The sequence below is a fragment of the Hibiscus syriacus genome, unplaced genomic scaffold (assembly GCF_006381635.1).
Source record: "Hibiscus syriacus cultivar Baekdansim isolate YM2019G1 unplaced genomic scaffold, ASM638163v2 tig00111057_pilon, whole genome shotgun sequence".
NCBI lineage: Eukaryota > Viridiplantae > Streptophyta > Magnoliopsida > Malvales > Malvaceae > Hibiscus > Hibiscus syriacus.
Window position 1 is genome coordinate 313,703 of NW_024062965.1, and position 10,563 is coordinate 324,265.

Sequence of the window (10,563 nt, forward strand, 5' to 3'; positions counted from 1 at the left end):
AATATCATTGTGAGGGGTAGTGATTGAGAAAATTAACTTTGAACATAGCAGTTACTGCACGCACTTGAAATTTGAATATTCTTTATTAAGAATAGGGATTTAATTGCGTTTTAGTGGGAAGCATGGTTTCACTGTTTCAGCATAGTTTTCACAGTTTACCTATCGGTGGGATTAGTATTGGACTCTATTTTCAGCTCAGTAAATGTTGATATTTGTTTGTTGTGTTACTTGTGTGGTTTTTGATAAGTTCGTACCTTCAAGATCTCCTCCAAGGCTCCAACCATGCTTATTACATTCAGACTGTTTGACCTTGTTCAGTTATAACCTGCTGCAATCTCTTTTAATGGATTTGTATCCTAGTCAACAGTGCTGATTGGTGTTTTATGGTCTCAATTGCAGTGTAGTTAAAATGGCCATCGAGATCACTCAATTTCTGCCGGCTGCCCAATCAGCAGATGCAAAAATTCGGACAGAGGCAGAGGCTAGTCTGAGGCAGTTCCAAGAACAGAACATGCCTGTTTTCCTTCTTTCATTGTCAGTTGAGCTTTCAAATGACGAAAACCCTGTTGAGTCCCGTAGATTGGCTGGTATTGTGTTTAAGAATTCATTAGATGCCAAAGATGCTATTAGGAAGGAACAACTTGTTCAACAATGGATGGCAATTGATGTTTCTATTAAGTCTCAAATCAAAGACTTTCTCTTAAAAACTCTTGGCTAGTTGGCTCTTCTGTTCCTGAGGCGAACTTCTTCTCAAGTTATTGCGAAAATTTCTTCAATTGAGATTCCTCGGAAGCAGTGGCCTGAACTGATTGGGTCATTGCTTAACAATATGACCCAGCAAGACAAGCCTGCTTCCCTGAAACAAGCTACCTTGGAAACACTGGGATATGTTTGTGAAGAGATATCTCATCAGGATCTTGTTCAAGATGAAGTAAACGCTGTTCTTACCGTTGTTGTCCAAGGGATGAACCTAGCTGATCATGGGTCTGAGGTTCGGCTTGCAGCAACCAAGGCTTTGTATAATGCTTTAGAGTTTGCACAGACTAACTTTGAGAACGAGATGGAGCGGAATTATATCATGAAGGTTGTTTGTGACACTGCCATGTCCAAACTCCAAAGAGGTGGAAATCAGGCAGGCTGCTTTTGAGTGCCTTGTTGCTGTAGCATCAGCATACTATGAGGTGCTTGAGCCTTACATGCAAACGCTATTTCAGCTGACGTCAAATGCTGTAAAAGGCGATGAGGAGACTGTTGCTCTCCAAGCAACTGAGTTCTGGAGCTCTATTTGTGATGAAGAGATTGAACTTCAGGAGTTTGAGAATCCTGAAAGTGGTGACTCTGGACCTCCCCATTCTTGTTTCATAGAGAAGGCTTTATCGTCTCTTGTTCCTCTGTTGTTGGAAACTTTGCTGAAGCAGGAAGAGGATAAAGACCAGGATGATACAGTTTGGAACATATCAATGGCAGGTGGGACTTGTCTAGGTCTTGTTGCTAGAACAGTTGGGGATGCTATAGTGCCTCTTGTGATGCCATTTGTGGAATCTAACATTGTGAAGCCAGATTGGCGTTGTAGAGAGGCTGCCACTTATGCATTTGGGTCTATTCTTGAAGGTCCAACTGTTGATAAGCTCTCCCCTCTGGTACAGTCGAGTCTGGAGTTTTTGCTTAATTCCATGAAGGATGGGAACAACCATGTGAAGGACACCACTGCTTGGACTCTTAGTTGTATTTTTTAGTTACTCCACAGTCCAGCTACCGGTTTTTCTATCATTTCTCCTGAGAATCTCAAACGAGTTATCGGTGTGTTGTTGGAGAGCATTAAGGATGCTCCCAATGTAGCTGAGAAAGTTTGTGGGGCAATCTATTACCTTGTCCAAGGCTATGAGGATGCAGGACCAAGCTCGTCTCTTCTTTCGCCATATCTCACTGACATAATCAGTTGTCTAATTGCAACTGCTGATCGGACAGATGGTGGTGATTCCAAGCTCAGGTCTTCTGCTTAGGAAACCTTGAATGAAGTTGTGAGATGTTCCAACATTGTGGAAGCATCTTCCATCATATCACATCTATTACCGGTCATTATGAATAAGTTGGGACAGACCATGGAAATTCAGATTGTGTCATCAGATGATAGACAAAAGCTGTGGTTGCTGTTATGGGCGATCTGGCAGATGCTCTTGGCTCCAACATTAAACTTATGCTTAAAGACTGCACATTTTATGATGAATTTCTTGTTGAATACCTCCAATCCGACGACGAGCAGCTCAAAGAGACGGCAGGTTGGACCCAGGGCATGATTCGACACGTGATGGTCATAATATGAGCTGAATTTCAGGTCGTTATATCGGTCTGTCTTTTTTGTTTCAGTCGAATCTTGACAGGTCGGGTAAAATCGGGTACAGGTCAACTCAGGTTAATTTGACACCAGATTCGGTTTAGGTCATGTCAAATCAGTTCGGGTTATTTTCAGGTTGATTTGACACCAGATCCAGATCGGGTCATTTTCAATTCGGATCGATGTCAGTTCAGGTAAAAACAGTTCAGGTCTGAAGCAGATAAAGACCAGGTTAATTCAAGTTCGGGTGGACTTCAGTCGGATCTCGTTCAGATCGGGTCACATCATTGACAGATAAAATTTAGGTTAGATGTTTATCGGATATGGATTGAGTTCAGGTTCGGTCGTTTTTATTTTTTGGATTAATTATTTTGTCATCTTTTGTGATTGTTGAATTGCAAGTTGTAATTGTATATGATTTCGAGTAAATTAAGAGAAAAATAAATATTAATGAATCAATTTTGTAAAAAATATAAATTTAATGACAAAATTGAAGAAATGAAAAATTACAAATAAAATCTTAAAATATAAATTAAACAACACACATAGGTAAGGGACTAAATCGAAATAAATTTAAAATGTGAGGTTTAAATTAATATAAAAAGGACTAAATTAAACACATTTAAAAAATTATGGGCCAATTACAAAAATATAAATAAATAACAACTAACAATGGAATATGTAAATATAAATTTAAGGACTAAATTGAATACATATAAAGTGAAAGACTTAAAATTGAAATAAATTAAAAAACACAAAAGGATTAAATCGAAATAAATGCAAAATGTGAAGAAAATAATGAAAAATATACTAACTTGCATTCATTTAAAAAATTAAAAAAATTATATATAAACTATATTTATATTATAAACTATATAATTATTATAAACTATATATATATAAATTATAAACTATATTTATATTATAAACTATATAATTATTATAAGCTACATATATAAATTATGTTTATGTGAACTATATATATAAACTATGTATATAAACTATATATGTATAAACTTTGAAAAGTATATAAACTATAAAAAGTATATAGTTTATAAAATATTATTTATATAATATAGTATATATATATATATAAACTATATATGTATAAACTATATAAAATATATAGTTTATATGTTATAATTTATATTAATATAGTATATATATGTATGTATTAGTCTATTTAGGGTTTAGGGTTTCTATAAACTATATACTTTATTACTTTATATAGTTTATGCATAATGTTTCTATAAACTATATAAGTAATTTACTTTATATAGTTTATATATATATATAGGTATATATATATATATATATATATATAGTTTATATATATTATACATGGTTTATACATACATTAGAGTTTATGGTTTAGGGTTTAGGGTTTAGGGTTTAAAGTTTAATGTTTAGGGTTTATGATTTAGAGGTTTAAGGTTTATATAAACTATATACTTTATTATTAGTTTATGCATAGTGTTTCTATAAATTACATCGAATTTAAAATTTAAGAAGATATTTACAATTAAACCATGACTAAAATGAAAGAAATTAAAAATCAAATACAAGTGGAAAAATGATGATTGTTGGAGGAGCATGAGCCTAATTAACCTAAAATATCTTATTGAACACTATATTTGGCGCCAACTTCCCAAAATTTTCTATTTCCTCTAAATTTTCCAATTTCCCTCTAAATTCCCAATTTCCCTATATTCTCAAAATTTCCTAATTTCTCTCTAAATTCCCAAATAAAATCAAAAAGTTTCACACAAAAATCTTTCTTTTAAAAAGTTTTCTCCCACCACTCACTTTGAATAATATATATATAATTAAACATAAGTGACTAAAATAAAAGATTTTAAAATTAACATTAACATTTAATAATTATGCACATTAAAGAAAGAATAGAAAATTAAAAATAATTAGAATTTATATATAGGACGTTAATGAAGCTTAGAGTCTTCTTGAAGAAGACAATATCTTGGCCATTGGATCTACTTTTGATCCAGGGGTTGGAATTTGTTGGTACCTTTAGCCATGGATCAGTGACATCACGCCACCTAAAAAGTTAGGCCAACATTTAGTGCTTTGTTTCCTTTCAAAAACTAAAGTCAAAATTTTTCCCTCCTACACCACAAAAACCGGCGGCTAGGAGTAGTTTACGGTTTTTTGTTTTTTTTATTAAATGCATATATTTGTAATACATGTATGCTAATTATTAAATATTAATGTTAATTTTAGAATCTTTTATTTTAGTCACTTATGTTTAATTATATATATATATATTATTCAAAGTGAGTGGTGGGAGAAAAGATTTTTGTGTGAAAAATTTTGATTTTATTTGGGAATTTAGAGGAAAATTAGGAAATTTTGAGAATATAGGGAAATTGGGAATTTAGAGGGAAATTGAGAAATTTAGAGGGAATAGAAAATTTTGGGAAGTTGGCGCAAAATATAGTGTCCAACAAGATATTTTGAGTTAATTAGGCTCATGCTCATCCAACAATCATCATTTTTCCACTTGTATTTGATTTTTAATTTCTTTCATTTTAGTCATGGTTTAATTGTAAATATCTTCTTAAATTTTCAATTCGATGCAATTTATAGAAATACTATGCATAAACTATATAAAGTAATAAAATATATAGTTTATATAAACGGTATAGTTTATATTTATATTATTTTTCATTTATGTTATAATTGTTAGATAATTTTTTGTACAAAAAGTAAACGGTATAGTTTATATTTATATTTTAGAGAATTAATCACGTTTAATACTAATATTTATTTATTATCAAATTAATTATTATTTTATTGCCAAAATTATTTATATTATTAATGTAAACCATTAATATATATTACATAATAAATACTTTTATTATTAATATTATTTTTTGTTTATATAAATTAAACTACATAATTTATATAAATTAAACTATATTAATTTTCCTTTACATTATTAATAATGTTTTATCTAATTTACATTTAAATAATTTTATTAATTTTATTAAATAATTTTATATAATAGGTCTATTTATTAATATAATTATCATAATAAATATTTTATTAAAACATTTAAAAATTAATCTTATTAATATTTTAATTACATCATAAGTTAAAAAACTGATAATTTTTAAGATTTCCATGGTAATATATAAGTCAGATAAGTATCATATCAAGTTATTAACAAGTCGGATCATTTACAGGTCAGGTTAAAAACATGTCAGGTTGAAAACAGGTCAGGTTGAAAACAAGTCGGGTAATACCAGTTATTTACCAGGTCAATCTCAGGTTCGAGTTCATATCAGTCGGATACAGTTCGGGTTCGGATATCATATTTTCGGTTTAATTCAGGTTCAGGTCGTTCTCAAGTCGGATGCAGGTTGGGTTCGGATCCATAATTTCCAGGTCCAAATCGGGTTCAGGTCAACACCAGTTCCGACTCGAGTCGGTTTCAGATCGCCACATTGCAGGTCAAAAACAGTTTTGACTCGAATCCGTTTCAGTCAGTTTTACAGGTCGGGTCAGCTTTTTACATTTATTATTACGAAATTGGGTTTTGAATTTATCAAGGGTTTTCTTAATCCTCATGTGATTGGGCATTTATGTGAAGGTGGTGGTCAAACAGTTTATCTAATGCATCCTTTCAATCGTTTGTTTGTTGAGTTAATTTCTCTCTTTTTTCTTTTAGCTTTTTAATTTATCAATGAACTGAACCAAATGGATTTTCATGTAATTAATTAATTATATGTAATTTGCCCTTATAATTAACTTTTGTATCAGATGATTAATTAATCAGTCAGAAAAGAACACGTTGACTACTAATATAACCTTCACACGTAATTTCATCTGCTTCTTCTTCCTTATATTTAATATTATATGTTGATGACGACAAGGAATTTAATTATTCAGCCGGAAGCCATATATATATATATATATATATATATATATATATATGTAATGTTAACCAAGGTTATCTTCCCCATTAAGTGAAAGCTACATTTAACCATGAAAAGTAATGAATAGTTTACGTAACTAAGGTGGTGTTTATTTTTACAGAGGTAAAAGGTCTGTAGTCTACGGACCATATCTGCAGGCATCTGCAGCAGAAGAGGTGGATCAAAAGTCTGCAGTCTGCAAGAAGAAGACTGTTTGTTTTTTAACGTCTGCAAATTGATTTTTTAAACTTAAAAGAGTTTTGCAATACTTAGATTTAAATAATTTTAGTTTTACAATACTGAAATTTAAATAATCCATACAACTATAATAATAAATTATTTAAAATAAATCAATCCATATTTTAAAATAAATCAATTCATACTAATAAATTATTTAAAATTAATCAATTCATACTAATAAATTATTTAAAATAAATCAATCTATATTTTAAAATAAATCAATCCATACAAATAAATTATTTAAAATAAATCAATCCATACTAATAAATTATTTAAAATAAATCAATCTATATTTTAAAATAAATCAATCCATACTAATAAATTATTTAAAATAAATCAATCCATATTTTAAAATAAATCAATCCATACTAATAAATTATTTAAAATAAATCAATCCATATTTTAAAATAAATCAATTCATACTAATAAATTATTTAAAATAAATCAATCCATACTAATAAATTATTTAAAATAAATTAATCCATAATTTAAAATAAATCAATCCATACAAATAAATTATTTAAAATAAATCAATCCATATTTTAAAATAAATCAATTCATACTAATAAATTATTTAAAATAAATCAATCCATACAACTACAATAATAAATCAATCCATATTTTAAAATAAATCAATCTATACTAATAAATTATTTAAAATAAATCAATTCATATTTTAAAATAAATCAATCCATACTAATAAATTATTTTAAATAAATTATTTTAAAATAAATCAATCCATATTTTATAATAATTTATTTTAAAATAAATTATTTTATAATAAATTATTTTAAAATAAATTATTTTAAAATAAATAACCTTATTAAATTATTTAAAATTATTTTAATAAATAACTATATTTTATAATTATTCTTGAAGAGGTTTGAAGACCTTTGAAGGCATAAAATCATGTCTGCACCAAGAAGAGCTCGCGCAGACGTTTGAAGAGCTTCTGTCTTCTAAAAAAACAAACAGTCTGCGAAGCCTAATGTCTGCGCGGTGCAGACATAAGTGGTTTGAAGAGCTTGCATAGTAAAAACAAACTAAACCTAAATCTCTTCATTAAAAAAAAGATTAAATAAAGAATTTCCATGAAATATAACCTCTAAGAAGCTACCAAGGAAGACGACCCAACAGGGAACCTTGAATTTGATTGGAAATTTGGATTAGTATTATATGTATTGTTCATATGCCAAAATGATGGACACTTCATCTCTATCTACTATTTTATATATTCTCACAAATTCGTCAAAGCTCAAAGCAAAAACAATAACACCAGGAAGATTATGCAATCGGAAAATTTAACCCCTTCATGGCCCTCCCACGGTTTGATGGATTTGAGTATCGAATTCTTGATTCCTCTGAAATTTCCTCCGTATCCGATTTCAATAGGATGTTCTCCGATGAGATTTTCCGGCAACCGGCCTATGATTTTGATGATCAGCTTCATGTCACAGTTCCAAGGGAGGAATTTTCAGTCCCCTTGGTGGGGCTTCATTCTATGTTGACTGATGATGTTGGTGAAGACAGTTTTCCACTGTCACAGTCACAGCCATGTTCCTCCCCGAGGCAAGATGTATGGAGTCCTTGTCTGTCGAGTGAGGCATCGATCAGCATGACGACGGAGCAATCGTCGCTCGCTATGCCGTACCTAGGAGAAGCCATGATGGAAACTGATAACCAGTTGACCCTATTTCATCTGCTCACTGCTTACGGAGAAGCTAAAGAGAATAACCAGAGCGAGCTTGCTTAGGTGATCTACGGTGTGAGTGAGAAAGGTAAAGAGAATAAAACCGGACAGAGCTTGCTGAGGTGTATTTAGTTAAAATATATTAATTAATTTCAAGATTAATATTATTTTTCTAAATTAACATTTCAGACATGAAATTAAACCACAAATAAGTTTACCGTAAAAAATAAAGTCAAATTAAATTAGGATTCTACCTTCTATATATATATATATAATAGAAATAGAAGAAGAATTTTAACTTCACTGATCATTTTATAAACATTTTCTTGAAAGGAGTGTTTTGTATGCATATATATATAAATAGAAACATATAAAACAAGACAAAATGATAGAGGTGTTATTAAAAAAACCTCCCCAAATCTAGACAGAGAAAAAATAGTACACTAACGATGTAGAAAACATAAATGAATCCATACATTCGAACACACAAAGCAACCAAACCACCCCAATTCCACATAAAAGAGCAGTAACAAAACCAGGCGAGCAGACTGGGGCTTGATATAATTCCAATAACCTTGATTGGACACTGGTGGACTGAACCGGGCAGCTTCAACCTCGGAGCACGATAAACAACTGTGTCCGAACTAGGGTTTTAAATGAGATGAGACCGATTGTGAATTATTCGAGATCGATTTGGTCAAAGTTCGATCAACACTCGAATCGCTCAAAATCGACTCGAAATCGACTCAAATTCTTAATGAGCTACTTAATACTCGACTCGAAAAGCTCATGAGCTACTCGAAAAAAATATTATATTATAATTTTAGATTTTTTAAAATTACATTATTAAAAATGCATTATTGATAACTATAAATTTTTAAAAATATATTTTTAAATGTAATATAAGATTTTTGTAGGTTCAAATTCGAGTTTGAGTTCAAGTTTGAATCGAGTTTGAGCTTGAATCGAGCTTCAATCGAGCTCGAGACTCAAGCTTCAATCGAGCTCCTGAAATATTTTTGAGTTCGAGCCTTTTCGAGTTCGAGTCGAGTTTCAATATTATATTTCAAGTTCGAGCTGAGCTTGATAATTTTTAGCTCGTGAGTTTTCGAGTCGAGTCAAACCTAATTTTAAACTTTTCGAGTTCGAGTCGAGTTCAACAATACTCGAACTCGATTCGGCTTGTTTACAGTCCTAGTCCGGACTCATAATAAACAGGAGAGAAAAAAAAACACCATAGTCTGGACAGCACCCACTCAAATCTCAATCAGTGAAGAATAAACAATAAGCTTTCAACATCCCATTAAAGGTTGCCGTTAACGAAACAAAAACAGAACGATCAAGCTGAGTTCGATATACTCTAGTGCCATTTCCAATCTTCGATAGAATGGAACGATCCCTTCCCGCCAAAGCCTTTCAATCCACTCCCAAGAATAGATCGAATACTAAAGCAAAGGAACGCCAGGCTAATGCAAATCCAGGAAAAACCAGAATAATAATAACAATCTTGAACCAACACAAATTCACAAAAATAGCAACGCCCAACAATTAAAGCACATCAAGCTCTCCAAGCAATAACTCAGACAAAAAAGAATTAATTCAAAGTAATAATCTCGTTAACACACCTATAGAAATCCAGGGTAAAAAAGCAATAATTCAGCCAAAAACACTTACACCGGAACGAGATCCTTTCCATAGCCGACTCAAAAATCTGGCCAACTCCGAAGATTTTCTTATTAAAAAGGGAATCGTTCCTCCACAATCAAATCGACCACATAAATCCAAAGAGCGCAATGTTCCACAAACTCAGGCTAAAATTAGAGAAAGGATAACCAAACCAGGACAACAAGAAAGATTTAGCATCTCCAAGGCATATGAAATTAATATTCCATTTTGAGAACCATTTTTGCCAAACCTGCCAAGTTACTTCGCAGTGGCAGAATAGATGGTTTACCGACTCAACTTCTTTACGACAAAAACACACATACAATTTTCCAGGCTCATCACCTCTCTTTTTGCTAGCTCAGCGCAGACCGAAATTCTGTTAAGAACGACCTTCCATATAAAAGATGCAACCTTCGGGGGAGCATTGTTTTTCCACACGAGCTTCCAAATTTCCTCACGGTCAGACTCAGTGCAAACCGCATTTTGGAAAAAATAAAATAAAATAAAATCACTGAGTATGTTGGATATATGAACTGCAAAACTACACCGTTAGCACTGACTAAAAATATAAACAGTAATTAAGAAGAACAGATTCGTAAACCGTGTCGTGGTAAGAACCACTGCCTTAGAAACGAATTCGCCTCGATGTGTGTAATCGCTGCAGTAGGCGGACCGTCCCCCGAGGTTAACACGGTCGC

The 10,563-nt window shown here is 31.5% G+C and overlaps 1 pseudogene; it reads left to right on the top strand.

Annotated features, from left to right (window-relative positions):
• The first annotated feature begins 398 nt into the window (after positions 1–398).
• LOC120151428 lies at positions 399–2,297 on the top strand (annotated as a pseudogene).
• The last annotated feature ends 8,266 nt before the right edge of the window (positions 2,298–10,563 follow it).